The sequence below is a fragment of the Castor canadensis genome, chromosome 2 (assembly GCF_047511655.1).
Source record: "Castor canadensis chromosome 2, mCasCan1.hap1v2, whole genome shotgun sequence".
Classification (NCBI taxonomy): Eukaryota; Metazoa; Chordata; class Mammalia; order Rodentia; family Castoridae; genus Castor; species Castor canadensis.
In genome coordinates, this window is record NC_133387.1 from 135,743,473 (window position 1) to 135,762,891 (window position 19,419).

General features: G+C 41.9%; 1 protein-coding gene across 2 annotated transcripts in view; it reads left to right on the forward strand.

Annotated features, from left to right (window-relative positions):
* The first annotated feature begins 8,108 nt into the window (after nucleotides 1-8,108).
* Sqor (sulfide quinone oxidoreductase) overlaps nucleotides 8,109-19,419 on the forward strand; it is a 59,640-nt gene continuing 48,329 nt past the window's right edge. Inside the window, exon 1 of one of the 2 annotated variants that reach the window (XM_020153050.2) lies at nucleotides 8,109-8,214. The gene's annotated coding sequence lies outside the window, so the exon portion shown is untranslated. Of the gene's footprint in view, nucleotides 8,215-18,120; nucleotides 18,280-19,419 lie in introns of those variants that run through there. The other variant, XM_074065873.1, reaches the window with a different exon arrangement.

Below are 19,419 nucleotides of genomic sequence, written 5' to 3' on the forward strand. Positions count from 1 at the left end.
CATGTGAAGACAGGAGAGCAAGTCTCAAATCCACCTTCCTGAGGATATGGTTTGAGACTATTTATGGGATGAGGAATGGGGAAATGTGATTGGAGGTTTTTACTAACAGCAGGTAAAATGGGTTAAGTCTAGAGGGTTTATTCAGGAACTAAGAGCAGTTAATACCATCATCACCCACGTGTCAGAGGTGTTACCTATATTCATCTAAAAGCAAGCAACTTAAAGCAGGTGAAGCAGGTTGAGTCTAGAAAAGCAAATAAGAGCAGGTGAACTCTAGAGGGTTTTTATCAAGAACTAAAAGGTGAAACAGGTTTTCCAGATGTCTTATTCAGAAACTAAGATTAGGTTGTTTATTCAGGTTTCCCCTTGCTTTCAATAATGATATCAGAGCAAATAGAGGGAAGGGGAAATGAGCAATTCCAGAACAGCCAGGAGATTTCCATCACTGCCTGTGTTTTGAGACATTTCACCACCACCACCTGGAGAACACTGTCTTCAGTGTTATCTTCCTGAGTCTGCATTTCTGGGTCTGTAGATCACCACTCAGCCCCATCTCTGTTGCACCTTTTAACTCTGGGGGAAGAGCATGGCTCGGACTAGACAGCAGGTATTCTCACTGGAGCAAGTTAGTTTTCATCAGAAGTAAAAGTGCAAACAGGAGGTGCTCCCTAAGGCTCTTTGAGGTATTCCCATCCTGAGACAGCTTATAGATCTCAAGGAGACGGGCAGAAGGGCTGTCTTTACTTAATAAGACCACCAATCCGTCCTAATGGTGGTGCAGTAGCAGCATATTCACATCAGAGAGGTCATTTCTGACCTTTCACTACTTTGTAGCCTGGGCCTGTGATGATGCATCCTGAGGACCATGAGATCACTCTCTCAGAATGGAGGAGCAGGGAAAGACTGCTTCTGACCGAAGACTAATACTCATTTCCTGTTTGAGTTGACAGTATGATAGCAAGGTGGGAAGAGGCGAGGGAGATATGAGACATTTTGATCTCTGCAGTCCTCCTGGAAGTCCTCATTCTACTGACTCACTCTTCCCTCCCCAGCGAGGTGTCATGTCATCCTGAGCAGCAGCTTGTACTCTTGTTAAAGGCAGAGTAGCATTTAAAGCAGGCTGTGCCACACCTACCCTATTTTCGTTCTGGTGTCCCATGGTGGCCATGAGAATATGGTTCATATAACCTCTGTTAGGGGAACTCTAACTGTCCCGGGGTGCCAACGCTGTGCTTTGAGACCATTTGAACGCCAAGGGCGCCTCCTATAGGCTGCCCCTAGTAAACGGTTAAGTGCAGCAGTAATGCCCTGGTGCTGGAGAATGGAACTTCGCTAATTGTCCACTTGTTCTAGCCCTGTTCAAGCTGGCATCCTTCTGTGTCACTTGTCATACAGGCCATAAAAGTATCCCAGGGGTGGAATGGGTTATTTCCAGAAGACAAAGGGGACTACCAGGCACTATCTTTCTTCTTTATGACAGGGTTAGAAGATAAAGCAATTTGCCTTTACTTTAGGAGGGGATATTACAGAATATTCTCAACCACCCTTATAATTGTGACACCCTATAAATATCACTGAAATGGCCTGTTCTGGACTCTTATAGGGTCTATCTCCTACCCTTTGAAATGCATACAGTCTATCAAGGCATCCAGCATATTAGCCCCCGCTGGCTTGTCCTGTCCAATCAACTTGCTGTCACCTCAGTGTAAAGGATCAGTGTCTTTGGATGTCTAAGAGATCCTAGTATCCAATACTATAATTTTATAGAAGGTGGAAGAGTTAACATAACTCTAAGGTAAACAATAAGTATTTTTGTCTATTATTCCTGCCCATACAACCTCAACCAGTACTTTTATCTGGGAGCTTAGGGAACACCTGATTCACAGGTACAGAATCCCATACAGTAGAGAATCCATCCAGGGGATCTCCTTCACATGAAGGAGGTGTGGGAGCAGATCATGACCCTGGGAACCTCAGGTTGTCATGAACTGTACCACCACCCAGATATAACTAGCCATTATAGATTATTAGAATGAACGTCTACAGTCACAGTTGAAATGCCACTTTTGAGAAAGGATCTGAAAGGATGGAGCACCATCTTTTAGGACATGCTGCATATATTAAATTAGTGACACAAATATGGTGCTATGTCTTGGTAGGAAGGACACAAATGTTTGGAAACCATGTGGGAGAAGCTGGGATGGTCTCACTACTTACCATCATCCCCAAAGAATTGAACTGGTAGATTATATTGGATTGTATTGGTATTTTAATACTATTAAGTCTCCCAATCCATGAACATGGGATATCTTTGCATTTGTTTATGTCTTCTTTAGTTTCTTTCACTAATGCTTTATAGTTTTCATTTTGCAGGTCTTTTATCTCCTTACTTAATTCCTAAGTACAGTTGTCTCATAGTATCTGCAAGGGACTGGTTCTAAGATTCCTGTGGATACCAGAATCTATGGATGATCAATCCCTTACATAAAATGCTGCAGTATTTGCAAATAATCTATATGCAACCTCCTGTGTACTCTAAATAGTCTAGTTTACTTATAATACCTAGTACTTATAATTCCTAATACCTAGGAAATAACAATAAGGAAAAACTCTGTATATGTTCAGTACAGAAGCAACTTTTTCCCAAATATTTTTTTATCTGTAGTTGGCTTAATATGAAAAAGCACAACTCAGGGATATGGAAGGAAAGTTGTATTTTATTCTTTTCATTGATATTATAAATGGAACTGTTTTGTGATTTCATTTTCAGATTATTTGTTTTTAGTATATAAAAATGCAACTGATTTTTGTGTGTTGACTATGTATCCTGCTAGATTTCTAAATCTTTTCATTAATTGCAACATTTTTTTGTGTGAGATATTCTACATTTTGATCATATCATCTACAAACAAAGACAATTTTACTTCTTTCTTTCCACTTTGGATGCCTTTTTTCCTTAATTACTTTGACTATAATTTCCAGTACCATGTTGAATAAAAATGGTGAAAATAGGCATCTTTGCCTAGTTCTTGATCTTAGAGAAAAATCTTTTAGTTTTTTACTATCAAGTATGATGTTTATTGTGGGGTTTTCATGAATAATTTTTGTTACTTTGAGGTAGTTTCCTTCTATATTTAGTTTGATGAATGGTTTCATCACTAAAAGTGCTGAATTTTGTCAAGTGATCTTTATGAATAATTGAGGTGATCAGGTGGTCTGCCCTCTTCATTCTGTCAATGTAGTGTATTACTTTGATCAGTTTTTGTGTGTTAAACCACCCTTGCATCCTGAATAAATCTCACTTTGTATAAAATCCTTTTAATATGCTGCCAAGTTAGGTTTTCTAGTATTTTGTTGAGAAATTTTGTGTGCATTTTCATCAAGGATATTAGTTTGTAGTTTTCTTGCTTTGTTGTTAGGGTAATGTTGGCCTCTTGGAATGAGTTAAGTAGTGGTCCTTCCTGTTTAGTTTTTGGGTAAAGTTTGAGAAAAGTTGGAGTCAATTATTTAAATGTTTGGTAGAAATCATCTAGGACGCCATCAGGTCCAGAGATTTTCTTTGCTGGGAGATTTTATTACTGATTTAACCTCTTTATTTCTTATTTAGTCTTGTTAAGTTTTGTTTGTAGGAATTTGTCCATTCTATCTAGGTTTTCAGATGTGTTGACATATAATTGTTCATGGTATTTTCTTATAATCCTTTGCATTTTTTTAAAATTGGTAGTAGTGGCCCCACTTTCATTTTTATTTTAGTAATTTGCATCCCCTCCCCACTCTGTCTGAGACAGACAGAGTGGCTCAGGCTGGTCCATTGAGTTCTTCTGCCTCAGCCTCCCATGTAACTGGGATGACAAATGTATACCACTGTGGCTCTCTCTCTCTTTTCTATATCTGTCTAGCTAAAGGTTTGCCAATTTGGTCGATTCTTTCAAGGAACCAACTTTTGATTTAATTGATTCTATTTCTCTTAAAATTCTGTTTACCTTTACTGTAAAATTTATTATTTCTTTCCTTCTGCTAATCTTGGGTTTAGTTTGTTATTTTTTCTAAGTTCCTTAGGTTGTAAAGTTGACTTGTTGATTTGAGAACTGGATTTTTTTCATGACAGAATCTTTACTACTTTTAAATGATTACCAGCATAGCAAGTAAAAACATGTAACAAATTCTTGAATCATATCACATAGTAATTTTGATTAAGAGAAACAAAAAGAAGTCCAAACAAGTATACCAACATTTATTACTCTGACTCTTTGCCAGAATAGACTACTTTATTGATGGCTGCTGCTTCACACACATTACAAACAACTACATTTTCATAGAGAAAGTCCTGGACCTTCAAGAAAATGTAAGGGGAAGAAATTTATTTAATTCATTTCTTTCTTCAAAAATATTTTTCCTGCTAGATCTAAGAAAGAAAAAGTCAATGTTGATACACATGTTGCTTGAATTAAGTGGCAGAGGAAATGACAACATATACTCATTAAATTCCTAAGAAATATGAAATAAAAAGATGAAATCCTTGGATAAGTTCTAAGTCTGTATAAAGAACCTAGATTTCTACTCTCCAAAAGGTGAAGGGAACTACTGTATAACACAAATAATTTAATGGCCTTTTCATCAGAATGTAACTAAAGCTTTGCTAAAGCTTCATATTCCATGAGGGCATCTAAAATGCCATTCCATGGGGTAGGTGCTTGCTTTTTCTCTTATTCATGTCTGTGGTAGTTTTCATGGATTTCTGGCGAGATGTTACAGACAAAGGTGGAGAGGTTATCTAAGACTGAGTCCATCCTTGTTCTGCTGGGAGATCTCAGGGGTGATCATCTCCAGAGTCTCAGTGTTGCAACTGCCATGGAATCCCAGTGCTGCCCCTTCCTTGGCCGTGCACTCTTTCTGTCTCTGCAGGTAGTACTGTTACAAGAATCCTGCTAGGGGACTCCTTTGGACTGCTTCAACCTGTGTTCTTTTTCTTGCAGCCTTGGACACCTTCTTGATGTCCTGCTCCTCAGTCTGCAACAGCTTCAGGTCCCCTGAAATGGATGGGCCATGATGGTGGCCACTGAGGCAAGTGGCCCAAGTTGATTTGATGGCTCCCTGGGATCAGCTGGCCTGACTACTCCTGTCTTTTAATGTAAGCATTTATAGCTATAAGTGGTTTCTCCCTGATCTGACAGCTATAATGCTGGCCTTCAACATACATTTGGTTAAGTGGACACTTCCACTGAGGGCTTCAATTCTCACTCCCTTTAGAGTCATTTGTGATGACAGTAGGAGTATCCTGAGAGCAGCTAAGCTATTCCTGCTAAAAGATGGTATTGTGCTTTCTGCTTTTTGGTTCTCTAGAGCTGTCCTGATTCCTGTCCACTTTTCTTGCTGCCATTACTCCATCACTTTGATGGTTCTATGAGTCCCTGAGAGCATTTTAATTGTCCCTTTTTTACTTAATGTATTCATAGCTGGTTTCTTACTTGCAACAAAGAATGCTGATTTAGATAGAACACATTGTATCTGTGAAACACCTAAGTGGTTCTGGTCTGAAAAACAACTTGATCTTTTATGATACGGATGAAGAAACTCTAAATACCCTGTAGCCTGATAGTAATTTTAGTTATTTGATAAGCAGTTTGACTATGAGGAAAACAGCAATTTGGGAGGTGTTGGGACTATCTTTTAAAAGCCAGGCATAAAACACAGTCATTATTCTCTGTACATCTACCCACCCTCTCCCAGTTCCAAAATTTCCTTGTGGTCTGGTAGGATGAACAGTGTGTGCTGCTTGGTCCTGGTGCAGCAGGAACTCCTCCCCAGCTCCCCCACAAGTCTCATGCAGCTAGTCAAGAGTGATGTCACTCTGTCTGGGCTTCTGTACCAGCCAGGAAGGGTTTTCTGGGGCCAGAATATATGCTGCTTCTCTAGATATTCCACTCACCTGCAGCAGGGAAGCAATGTGGATAGGGCTTGGTGAAGGAGCAGAAAGAAGGTGCTATTTAAAGTGATAAATTGGTGGAATCAGTCTATGCAGAATCAGCCTCTTTGCCTGTGTCTTTCTCCCCATACTGTTTTTTTCTTTGATACAGAAGTTTCTTTCCCTGTTCCATTCTTTATTCTTACCCATTTCTGCTGCCAGCCCTTCCTCCCATGAGCTCACACATCTTTCTAGAGCCCTTTTGGGATCTAGAACATCCTTCTCCTGGATGTTCTTGAATTGGAATGTGTTCCTTTTAGTGCCATCCCCTCTTATCATGTACTCTTGCCACCTGGTAACGACACTTCTCCTAGTTTCCCATCTCCCTAAGTGCACTTTCACTACTCTATAAACTTCATATGGGTAGGAATTAGTCTGATTTTTTTTCATGTGTTTGCTCAGACAGTAGGCATAAGGCTTACTTGACACATAGCAGGCAAGGACTCAGAACATCCATCAGATGAAAGAATGACCACGGAGTGAGAAAATTCTCAGTCCCTCTCCTCCATGTCTGATGGGCAGCCCCTGCTATCCTTTGAAGTATTCCCTTTTGCAGGCAAGATGATAAGATGAATACATGTGAAGCCTTCAGCATGTGGTATCTACTCAGAACATGTTTCTTAACATGGTTCCACAACCACCAACTTCAACAGCCTTGAAAGGAGATGTTTCCTGATTTCTTCCTGTCTGCATCCATCCATCTTCCTGTCTGTTTCTTAACTGGGATATGGATGGGGAAAAGAACTGGACATGGGATGAGTCATTTTGGAAATATAGGGGGTGACACTTTTATTTGGCAAAATTTGGGAATATAATTTATTGGCATTTAGAGGGTGGCAAGCTGGGATGCCAACCTCCTGTGCTATGTGGTAGTGCCATACAATAATTAACTGTTTTGAGTCCTGCACAGTTTTTCTGATGCCCTACTCCTGACCCCAACATTCAAGTATGCAAGCTTTTTTTGGGGGGGGGGGAAATAAATTCAGTTTTAGTTTAGATAATTACAAACACTAAGCATTTTTGTATGGTACTGAAATTTCCAGGAATGGATCTGTTAGTACACTCAGGAGAAGATTATACTTTATTTTGTTTAGAGCTTCTTAAGAAGTTATTCACCCTTGCAAAAAACATGTCACAGAAGTAGGGCTGGGGGCGTGGCGTTAGTGGTAAAGCATCTGCCTAACAAGCACAATACCTTGAGGTCACCCTAGTATCACCAAAACCAAAACAAAAAACCCAGAACAATGCTGCAGGTGCAATTGAATTGCAGTCTATAATCTGCTTTTGTAGCTATGTTGTTCACTGTGATTTTACCAGAGTTGCAATCAGTCCTTCTGACTGAAGATAGAAAATGTTGACAGAAACAAAAAATTTAAAAGTTACTTAAAATTCAGAAAACCAGACAAATGTCAAAGCAACATAGTTACGCTTCCAAAGAGTTTTTTTTTTTTTTCTCTTTTTCTTTTTTCTTTTGAGAGCTTGTGGCACTTGTACTTCAAAATTGCAGTAAGAGTCTGGGACAGTCTGTACTTACTACGCTATTGTGTAGTAATACTATGCAGCCTACTCTTTGTACTCGTCTAGAAAGAATAGCCCATGGGACGGAACTCGGTGTGGTGGCCAGCGGCGTAAGGCCAGCTGGCCCCTGCCTGCACGCTGGAATAGAAACCACTGGGCTTCTGAGCCTGGGTGGCCGTATCTGTAAAATGAGCACGGTGAACGTTCTGGCTGCCGTGGGAACGTGATGAATCGCGCAGGGCACACCGGAGGACCCAACGCAAACTGTCCTGGTCTCTGTCCAGAGCTCCGCCTGCCTCCACCTTTGCCAGTTCGGATTGCGCAACGCTGTTGGCACCCGGAGGCAGTTGCGTCAGGTGGCCAGGTGCCCAGCCCCGGAAGCACTCAGTGGCGCAGGGCTGGGGCGAGTCTGCACCACTAGCAGCGCCTGGGGCCAACTGTACCCTCTTGGGTGGTTCTGTCCCCAGAGCAGGTGATCCTGACCCCAGCGCATACTCAAAACCTGGGTCCATCAGCACTTTGTCCTGATGCCGGGGCTGTGGCGCCAGGCTGGGTAGTGGCGAGACCTTTCCTGACCTCTCCTTTCTGGGGGGAGCCTCGCTCTCCCCGCCTCCAGCCTCCTCCCCGAGGGCAGGGCGGGCGGGCGGGGCCCTAGTCGAGCGCTGTGCCCCGGCAGGGAGCGGCAGTTTGTGCTGCGCCAACGCTGTGGCCCAGGCTTCACGAACCCTTGGGTAAGAGGCTTCTGGGGACCAGATCTCGATGTGGGGCCCTCGCCAGGGCAGGGAGACTGGGTGGGGACGGAGATCACCCCTGAATCTGGTGGTCCGCTCAACTCTGCCTCCTTGCCTGAGTTCTAGACTCTGCTTTGCAGTTCCAACTACAGCTCCATCCCCTGGACACCCAAGCTTTTGCTGCCCTTGTCCAGACCCAGGCTCTTGGGGTTTTTCTAGGAGAGTCAGAATTTGGGGACGTGGAGAGGCTGACGTGCGAAGGGCGGCTTAAAGCCGAGAAGTCATTCTTAGCTGAAACAGAAAAAACAAAACAAAAAACCCACGAAAGATTCGTGGTCTTGGTGTGTGGGAAGAAGCACTGTTCTGGGGCTCAGCCCCGGGAGGGCCGGGATTGACGTCAGTCAGTCTGACCACAGGATTGTCACAGTTACCCACCAACACTGTGCACGGGACACCGCAGAGTGTAGTATTTAGGGCAAATCAGAAAGGGGGAGGGGAAGGAGAGAAAGGCTCCCCTGGTGGAACTGGGGCTCCTTTTGGTCTCTTTTAAAATTTATCAAAATCTCAATCTAGCTTCTTGTTCAAAGACACAGTAAGCCAAGGCAGGATTTGCCTGGGCTGCCCATTGCTGGAATGCAGAGTTCTGACCCATTTTTGTGGCAAGTATCCGTTTGACAGGTCTGGGAAAGCTGAGGAAACTTTCTCAGACTTTTTTTTTTTTCTTTTTTTGAGCGGTATTGGGGGATGAACTCAGGGCCTTGCACTTGCCAGGCAGGTGCTCTACTGCTCGGCCACCCGCCCCCCCTAGCCCTTTTTGGACAGAGTCTTGCCTGGAGCAGGCCTGGACCCGGGATCCTCCTATTTACACTTCCCACGCAGCTGGGATGACCACCTGCGTTACCACGCTCAGCTATTCTGTTGATTTGGGGGATTAGTGGGACAAGTGTCAGTTTGTCCCTCTCTGAGATCCTCCCCATCTCTGCCTCTTGAAACCTAGGAGTCATTGCACCCAGCCTCAAAATACTTTTAAAGGCATAAAATAAAAGGCAGAGTATTAGAAAAGAAATCAGTTGATTAGTTGCAACACACTTGTGAAAATATTAAAAGAATCTATGATTTAAAAACTTAGAAAACTAATGCATTATTAAATAATATCTAGAAGTGCATCTCATAGAAATCATAATTTTGAAATAGCAAAGAACATAAACAGTGTTTCAAGATACAGGCAACATCTGTAATATAAGAAAATACCTGATTCCTAATGGTGACAAAGTCGTATATATTGTTAATACTGTTATGTCTTGCTGCCAATATATGTGATTGGAGAAAATGTTAAATTTCAATTATAGTGAAAATAAAAATACAAATTTTTTCCATCCAAGCTTGTGGGCCCCAGGTTAAGATCCCTTGACAGAAGAAAGGGCATTTCCCAGGAAGTTAGGTAAACTTGACTTCTGGGCTTGACCCTTCCATTGGCTAACATAGTGACCTTAGTTTTGAATTTCTTTAAGCCAGCCTCAACTTCTTTATTGTATTAAATACCTTCCCATGTATTTAAGGCACCCAGCCCTGTCCCTGATATAGTGGGGGTGAAACGAATACCATTTATTAGAAGTTGCCTGTCTCCCCTCCAAGAAATACCTGGCACAAGGAAGGTACTCAGTGAATCTTTATGGAATAAGTGAATTGGAGAAGGATGCTTGCAACTACATCTGAAAACAAAATTCATCAAGGAGACAGCTGGTGGTTTGAAAAATGACTAAATTTTAAGCTGCTTCTTCTTTTCTTAATCTGGTTAAACAAGTACATAAACACACCTGGAACTGGTGTGATTGAAATGTCATTGAGGGCCCATGAGTCTGTGTGTGGGTCTGTATGGCTGGTGCTCTGCCAGAGAGAATAAAATTGAGTGCTGGCTGATAGGAAAGCAGGATTTCTTTGAAGAAGTTTTTCTCCCTTCTTGCCTGTGTCCAGGCTTGTTAATCTGGTGTGTTGTAACACAGGAAATGTCTTATGAGGAGTGGAGACAGACTCATGATGAGGCATTTCTGAGCCCAGATGTACATTCCTCCTTCCTCTTCTCTTTTCACTATTTCCTTGCCCCTTACCCACCACAAACCTCCTCTCTGGTAAATAGGAGCTGGGTGAGTAGTTTGCTAAAAGCCACCCAGATAAGGCCTGAAGCCATCTAAACAAGGTTTAGAGTATAGATTGTGGGACCTCCCCAAGAGAGTGCTGGGTCTTATAAAAGTGGTTTTGTACTTCTGTGAGCCTACATGAGATGGGTGAGATGTGTGAGAAGTCATACTATTCTCTGGCTATTTGAGTTTGGATGATAATCATGAAACTTTGAAGGTCTAGGTGATCAGATCTAAGCATGTTTTGTATTATAGAGTAAAGAGAGTCTTTAAAGTCAAGTGGATACATCCACTTGTTTTATATTCAGAGAAATATGGTTATCTTGCTCATGGTCCCATAATCTTTGTATTCTTACTTATGAAATGGGGATAACAATTCCCATTTCTCTGGTTATCATGAGAAATTATGTAAAGTGCATAATATAGTGCCTGGCACATAGCAACCCTTTCACAAATGATTTAATTCCTGATGCTTTTATTATGCCTGGAATTGTGGACCTACCGATAAAAGCTACCCCATGAATGAATCATAGGGAATAATGGTGTAGGTGTGGGACTTGGGCAAAGAGACTGGGAGGTACAGTTTCCATTCTGATTATGTTGCAGGCCTGATTATCAACTCTTGTCATCCATTGCTACAAAAATTCACAGCTATGATCAATGTGAGGAGTTAGAACAAATACCCCATTTGAATATCTGCTTCTGAATCTCCACATACTTTTTATTTTCATTGAGAGATGGACAGAGTTTTAGAGAAGGTGACCTTTGATGACACCCAGCCCAATTCTTTATCCCATTGATGAAGAAAGCATGGTTAAAGATGAGTCCTACCTGGCACCACTTGGAATGTGAACCTGGGTCTCCTGACACCTGATCCACTCTCAGTCAAAGTTTCACTAAGAACAGGTAGTTGTGTCATCTAGTTGGACAAAGGAAAGATGTGAGCTGTTAGGAGACCTGAGACACCTGTTACCTTGTGTACGTTCTGTCCTAATCATTAAAGGCTTGAATTTAGCGTCTCTCTAACCATGTTCAAACACCAGATGTACACTTTGTAATTAAAGAGTCTTTTCTTATTAAGACCTCACACAGTGGATTCCAGGGAATGATATGAGTAATTGACCAGTCCCTGTTTACAAAGATACTCCACACTTTACAGCCTCCTTGCCTGTGAGACTCTGAGTAGGAATTCCAATGCTTCTTTGACTGATGAGTAATTTTACTGTGATAATTTAACAGATTCAGGAAACCAAGGCCTGAGTTGATACCTGCTGTGTGACTGCTTCCTCTCCAATGAGTCTGTGAATGGGCACACATAGGCATATGCAGATGTTGGAAGAAAACCTGCAACACTGACTAGAGGCCAGCTGTGCATGATGGAGTTGAAGGGGAGCTAAGTTGAGCTTAGCTCAATTATGCATGCACTACAACATTGAAAGTCAAGTTCCAATAGTAAGCAGGAAATAAGGCTTGTTTTTCTCTATATAATTGGGTTGAAACCCTTGAATTTCAATGCATATAATCCAATGAACTGATTTATTTTTTCCTTTGTTTGAAGCTTGAATGCAAGACTTTTCCTTATGTAAATCTAACTTTTGTTTTCTGTTCAGTGGTTGTAATGGTTCAGTGAAATTATAATTCCACTATAATGCTTTCTCTGATCATAAAATACCACAACAATAGGCTAGAGAAACTTGTAGGAAATTTCTTAGCAGTAAATGGAGTAACTGTTTCATTTCAAAGTCCTCGTTAGTAATTCTTAATCAGTAACTCTTTAAAGAGAATTCTTACGGATTACCCCTTAAGAGTTAGGGAGCTGAAGACCCTAATGTCAGGCTCCAAGCATTGAATTATCAGTGTGGTACACAATTTTTCCCATTTTCTGGATGACTTAGTCCTGGTCCACTACTAAAACTCTTGCTTAACAGCTTAACATTTAAGCAGATGTTTGAATAGATAACAGATCCAGAGGGAGCATTCCATCATGGCTTGCAGGGCTAAGTGAAGATTGATTGATTTACTTTATTTGTTAACAATACAGCAATCCAGTTTCTGAACACATGAGCAGGCAAGGAATAGCACTGCCATTACTCAAGAGGAGGTGAACCAAGAGGAAGGGTGCAGCTTGCATAATCCCCTCACTTTTCAAGGGGTGTAGCTTCCTTCTCTCTCACCATACTTTGGACCTTTACTACACTTTGAATAAGTCAGTGCTGTTACTTACACCCTCTCTTCATTACATCCACTTGAATGAGTGCCTATAATGTCAAAGTTCACATTTTCCTTCTTTTTATCTCATATAACTAATTGCTGCAAAAATTTCTTCAACATGTGTTTAACATTCACCTTCATTTCTGTTCCTGTTGTCTAGACCCAACCCTTGTGGGTGCCTGCATTTATGAAAAATCCACTTAACAGATCTTTATAGTCCTGGTCTTTCCTGTGAAAGTAGACACTTCCTATTCATCAATGCCTCCCTCATGCCTAGTACAACACCTGACATATAGTAAGCATTCAAAAATAGTGAACTTTGACTGGAGGCATGGCTCAAGTGGTAGACTTCCAGCTTTGCAAGTGTGAAGCCCTGAGTTTAAATCCCAGTACTATATAAACAAAAGAGATAGTGAACCCTATCAAATTGCTCCAGTTCATTCTCTCAGCTTCCACCCTCCTGGGGTGAGGGGGGGGGTTGTCTTCCTAAATTAGTTTCATTAAGAACTTCTAGCCAGACCTGGTGGCTCAAGCCTGTAATCCTAGCTACTATGGAGGCAGACATTGGGAGGATTGAGGTTTGGGGCCAGCGTTGATGAGAAGTTCCAGAGACCCCATCTCAACTAATAAAAAGCTGGGTAAACATAGTGTTACTGCACTTGTCACCCAGCTATGGGAAGCATAAACAAGGGGATCATAGTCCAGGATGGCCAGGTTATAAACACAAGACCCTATTGGAACAATAAAGCTTTAGAGCTAGGGGCATGGTTGAAGTAATAGAACACCTGCCTAACAAGAGGAAAGCCCTGAGTTTAAAGCTCCCGTACTGCCAAAAAAACCCAAGAACAAAAAACTTCTAAGGAGTCTCACTGCCATAGGCAAGGACTGCAAGCTCAAACACACACCAGGGCTGAAGAACTGAGGTGATAACTTATGTGAGTTACATAGATTGGATGAGGTAGGGATGAGTTTGGAATCTCAGCTCCAACCAAGTGTTTCCATGTGAAAATATGGGCTTGCTATTTTCAGAGAGGCCGATGTTAGGGAGATTTGGAGCTGATATCTCCAAACATTTTAATATTGACAACTAATTTGAAACTTAAGAAAACATGTTAGTTCAAACAAAACATAGTATGGTCTGCAGTTTGGGCTTCTGGTTCCTGCTTTGTGAGTCCTGGATGGGATTAAAATTGTCTAGGATTAAGCTCTCAAACCTAAACTCCAGCCTACCCAGTTTTATTTCCCATCTTCCCAGTGCACACCTGCCCTAGGCTACCCTCTTTTTTGTCCACAGTTAGGTGATTCTCATTTTACGTGATTCTGTTTCCCAAACTTCAAACCCATCCATCCAAACAAGCCCCAGCAGGCCCTTCCCTTAACATCTTGTTTCTGCTTACTTGTAATTCCTTTTTCTTTATCTGCCTGGTTTCCTCCCAGGAGTTCTTTCCACCTACTCATTCTTTTTTCCCAGACTCTATTTTACCTTTATTTGCATTTCTATTATTGGTACCTAATTGAGACCCTTGTCACACATACCATACAATTTATGAGCTAGTTAACTTCTGATTAATTTGCTTATACCAATTCACCTTCTTCTCTAAGCTGCCCCCTTTGTTCTAATACTTCCCAGAATTTTGTTTTTCCGTGTAAAGTAGCATGGTCCTTTATAATCTGGCTAAGATACTTCTTTCTTTCTTTCTTTTTTTTTTTTCAAAGTGAAAGTGTAACTAACTTTTATGTATGTTGTATTTTTAAAAATTGTTCTGGGTGTGAGTACATCATAGCATTTACAAAGGTTCTTACAATGTATCAAATATATCATACTTGAATTCCCTCCCCCTCCACTTCTCTCCCCCATCCCCCCTCCCCTGATTCCTGGAACAGTTTCAACAGGTCTCATTTTTGCATTTACATGCATGTGTACACACTGCTTGCACCTTGTCATATTCGTATTTCTTTTCCCTCCCTCTCCCCTTCCCACCAGTGCCAAACTCCCCCTTCTCCAATTTTGTAGAAGAAAAAACATAAAAGATAAAATGAGAAACATGATATTTTACTAGTTTGAGGTGAAGATAACTACACAGGGAGTGAATGTCCTTGTGTTGTTCCCATGCACATGTATATTACAGCTCCAGTTGATTCACCTCTTCCAGTCCTCTTCACTCTTCCCTAGTCCCCTTCCCACGGTGGCCCTGGCCAGTTTAAATTTCTGTATTCATTCCTGTACAGTGAGCACATCAACCTCATTCACGTTTTTCGTTTCCTTCCCTTGCCCTATCCCTGTCTTGCACAGCCTCCTCTTAGTGTGACCCGTGTCCCATTATATTGCCACATTTGTGTTAGGTGTACAATCCACATATGAGGGAGAACATGCAGCTTTTGGCCTTCTGAGCCTGGCTAACTTCACTTAAGGAGATATTCTTTAATTTCATCCATTTACCTGCAAATGACAAAATTTCATTCTTTGTGGCTGAGTAAAATTCCATTGTGTATAAATACCACATTTTCTTAATCCATTCATCAGTAGTGGGGCATCTTGGCTGTTTCCATGGCTTAGCTATTGTGAATAGTGCTGCAGTAAACATGGGCATGCAGGTGCCTATGTTGTAACCTGTCTCACATTCCTTCAGGTATGTCCCTAGGAGTGGTTTTGCTGGATCGTATGGCAGATCTATTTCTAGTTTTTAAAGGAGCCTCCATACTGTTTTCCCTAGTGGTTGTACTAGCTTACATTCCAACCAGCAATGTATGAGGGTTCCTTTTTTCCTGCATCCTCACCAACATTTGTAGCCATTCTAACAGGAGTGAGGTAGAATCTTAGTGTGGTTTTGATTTGCATTTCCCTTATGGCCAGGGATCGTGAGCATTTTTTCATGTGTTTTTTAGCCATTTGTACTTCTTCCTTTGAAAAAGTTCTGTTCAGTTCAGTTGCCCACGTCTTTATTGGGTCATTTGATTTTGGGGGAATTTAGTTTTTTGAGCCCCCTGCATACTCTGGTTATCAGTCCCTTGTCTGATGTATAGCTAGTGAAGATTTTCTCCCATTCTGTGGGTGGCCTTTTCAATTTAGAGACCTTCTTTTGTTGTACAGAGCTATTTAATTTTATGTAGTCTCATTTGTCATTCCTTTCTCTTAGTTGCTGAGTCATTTGAGTTTTACTGAGAAAATCCTTGCCTATGACTATTGCTTCCAGTGTATTCCTTGCTTTTTCTTGTACTAGCTTCAAAGTTTCAGGTCTGATATGAAGGCCCTTAATTCGCTTTGGGTTGATACTGTTGGAATTAATAACCCTCCAGTGCTGAATACAGACAAACAGGAGACAGGAAATCTTGACAAGACAATTTTCTCTTGATCAAGAGGATGCAAGCATGTGCCCACTCCAGCTAAGTAAACACGCAAGCACAAAATGGCTGACAGTGGCTCCTCCTTATATCCCTGATGCAGTCGTACCTGCCCCTCACCTGGGATTTGTCCAGGTCAAAGGTTCACAGTCTCCCTCGATTGGCTAAAAGCCTTGGGGGATGAGTTAGGGCATACAGTTGGTGGGCAATGGAGTTATACAGGAATCTGGAAGAAGAAGCAAGGACCCTTTAAACATGCAAGTCACCTAAGATGATGACCTGAGGAATTTTTAAGTAATCTAAGAGGGTAACAAATGCTTTGATAGAAAAGATCATTTTTCTTACAATTTCCCCCCTCTTAATTTAAATTCTTTTCTTCAAACTCATTTAGGAGTCATTGGCTCCTAAACATGAGAATGTTCTTGCATTTCTAATAGAAACAAATTATTTTGGTAGGGCGAGGTGATTGGTGATGGCTGTCTCAATTAACTGATGTATTAGTCCTCAGACACAAGGAATTATGCAGCATCCTACTAAAATTAAAACTCCAGACACTACGACCAAGGAGGTTAAGATTGAGGTCATCCAGCCCTTCCATCTTCCAAACCATTTTTCAATTAAGTCAGTGAAGGGATCATTTATACCTGAATTTTCAGCTAGCTCATTAGATAGGGTAGCTAATCCCTGTAGGGTCTTAGTAACAGTTTCATCAGGGGCTGTGTTATTCGGTATATGAATGCAACACAAAAGTCCAGTCATTACGCAAACACCTCCCTTTTTGGTCAACATCATGTCTATGTCTCTGCTTTTTCTAGGTGTTGTGGCATGGGCTGGGGATCCAAATGCTAGGGTGAAAGGGATTGCCAACTGCACCTGAGCACAGGTGCCTGTCCAGTCACCTGGGAGAGTCTCAAGTAAAGGTCCTCCGCAGTACTACCAGACATTGGCTCTGCCCATTGAGAGTGTGGACTGGTTTGTGAGGCTGTTGAAGGACTGGCTTTCACTGCATTCCTGTCAGGCTTCCCACCTTTGTCAGTTGTTCCCCCGTCTGATGAGACATGGGATATAATTGACATATAGGGTGTGTGGCCTAATAGTCCTCGGGGGCTGATCTGCAGGACCTCTGACCTCCAGGAACAGTAGTGATAGCATCCATCAGGATTCATTGCCTTAAGCTTTGGCATCCTGAAACACAGCCAACATACAATACATTCCATCAGGATCTTAGGACCATCCTAATGAAAATGGGACCACCTAAGACTCTGGTCTCCCAGTAGTAAGCACTCTTATTTAATATGCAGACAGAATATTTTATCCATTTCATCCAAGCAATTGTATCCCTGTACCCGATTTCAATAGCCACTGTTTATCTTAGGTCCTTGACTTCTACTATGGTTACCTGAGTTCGATTGTTGTACAAACATGGAGGTAATGTTGGAGTGGAGGTAGAACTGAGTGTCACCTGGGAGGGGTTGGGAGTTAGATGGAACTCAAAGGCACCTAATGGGTCTGTTCCTGAGACATCTGTCTCCAACTCATATGTACGAAATATTGATGGTTCTCGTGTCATACTCCAGGGGTTTTCTAAGTGGGTTACATTGTTTATCTTTACAAGTAGGAGAGAGGTGTGTCCAAAACAGCTGTAATTTTGACTGCAGTCTGTTAAAAGACTGTCCATTATTTTATATGGTGGAAATCAGAGTCTTTTCAGTGCTCTGGGGTCTAGTCCAGCCTTTAGGATTTTCACAAAAAGGGGAAGTGTGTCCTTTATATCCAGTGTTCCACCCCACATCCATCCACTCTGGACAGATACCAGGCTTCCCTGTTGGTCCTGGGATGGGACACATGCAAGGAGTATACCTGGAGTTGAAGTTGGGATGTAAGGTCTCCACAAGAAAGGACCTGACATGCATCGAATTCAACAATTAAAGGAAAGTTACTCTGAGTTGCATTAATAATAAGCATACCATTTCCCAAATGATAGAGAAAGAATATTTTCACTACAGTCTTTTTAAAGTCACTTGGTGTTGCCTGGATGTGAAAGCACAGCCCATTGTTCCTTCTGGTTGGGTTGGGGCGCCTTCTTTACCCGTGTGTGATGAGCCCATCTCTGCTCTGCGGTCCACATGGCTGTTTCCATGGTCAGCAGGACCAGGAAGGGTCCTTCCCAAGCTGGCTTAAGCTTATTTTCTTTCCAGGTCTTGACCAGCACATAATTGCCAGGCTGGTGTGGGTGAACAGGAAAGTCAAGTGGAGAAGCCTGTGCTAACAATCCTTTTTACCTAAGACAAAGTAAGGTAGAGGACAATCTAAATATATAATTTTGAAGAAAGTCTTTGGTTTCAAAGGAAGGTACATCAGTAACGGAGCTAAGGTAAGGAGGCCCATAAAGCATTTCATAGGGGGAGAGGCCAAAGTCCTTCTGAGGGGCTGTCCTAATTCTGAGTACCGCTATGGGAAGACATTTAGTTCAAGGTAATCTGGTCTCTAAGACTAATTTAGTGAGTTGGTTTTTAAGAGTCTGATTCATTCTTTCAACTCTCCCTGAGGAAGGTGGAGGCCAGGGAGTATGATATTTCCATTTGACATCTAGGGCCTTTCATAAGTCCCTTAAGGATGTTGGTGGTGAAGTGACTCCCATTGTCTGAGTCTGTTTTTTCTATAACCCCAAACCTTGGGACTATGTTTTCTAGTAATACCCTAATTACATTTGTAGCAGTAGCCCCTGGGAGAGGGATGGCCTCAACCCAGTGAGTGAGATGGTCTATAATAACCAAGAGGTATTTAAGATGACCTAGTTTGGGCATCTTGGTGACATCTATTTGAATGCTTTGGAAAGGTCACAACCCAGGGTTTCTACCCCCAGCTGGTCTGTGTCTCAGAGCTTGCTTGTTAATCTTTCAACAAGTAAGACATCTTTCTGATACGTGTTTGGCTAGTGTATAGATCCCTACACACCCACAGGCTTGCAAAACTGTATCACACATGTCTTGGGGTCCCCAGTGGCTCCCCTGATGGAGATACATAAGGAATTTTCTCATTAGGGGCTTTGAGGTCATTTCTCTCCCATCGGGGAGAACCCATTTTCCCTGTTCAGTCCTGACTGCACTAAGTTTTTTTTCGTTGTTCTTCCTCAGAGGGGGTAAAGATAGTGGTGATGTGAGGAGCAGGGAGGTACAGAATGAGACAAAAGACTGGGGCCTCAGAGGTGAGAGCAGCCTGTTTTGCTGTCTCATCTGCAAAAGAATTTCCCTGAGCTTCAGAGTTTACCCCCTTTTGGTGATCTTTTGGCACATGGGCTATGGCTATTTCTTCAGATATTTTTAGGCTAATATTTGTTGAATTAATTCCCCATGTACCAAGTCTTGGCTCTTGCTATTGATTAAGCCCCGTTCCATCCAGATTTTTCCAAAGGTGTGAAACACACCAAATGCATATTTTGAATCAGTGTATATGGTCCCTTCTTTGTCCTTTAAATGTTTTAAGGCCTGATTTAGGGCAAACAATTCACACA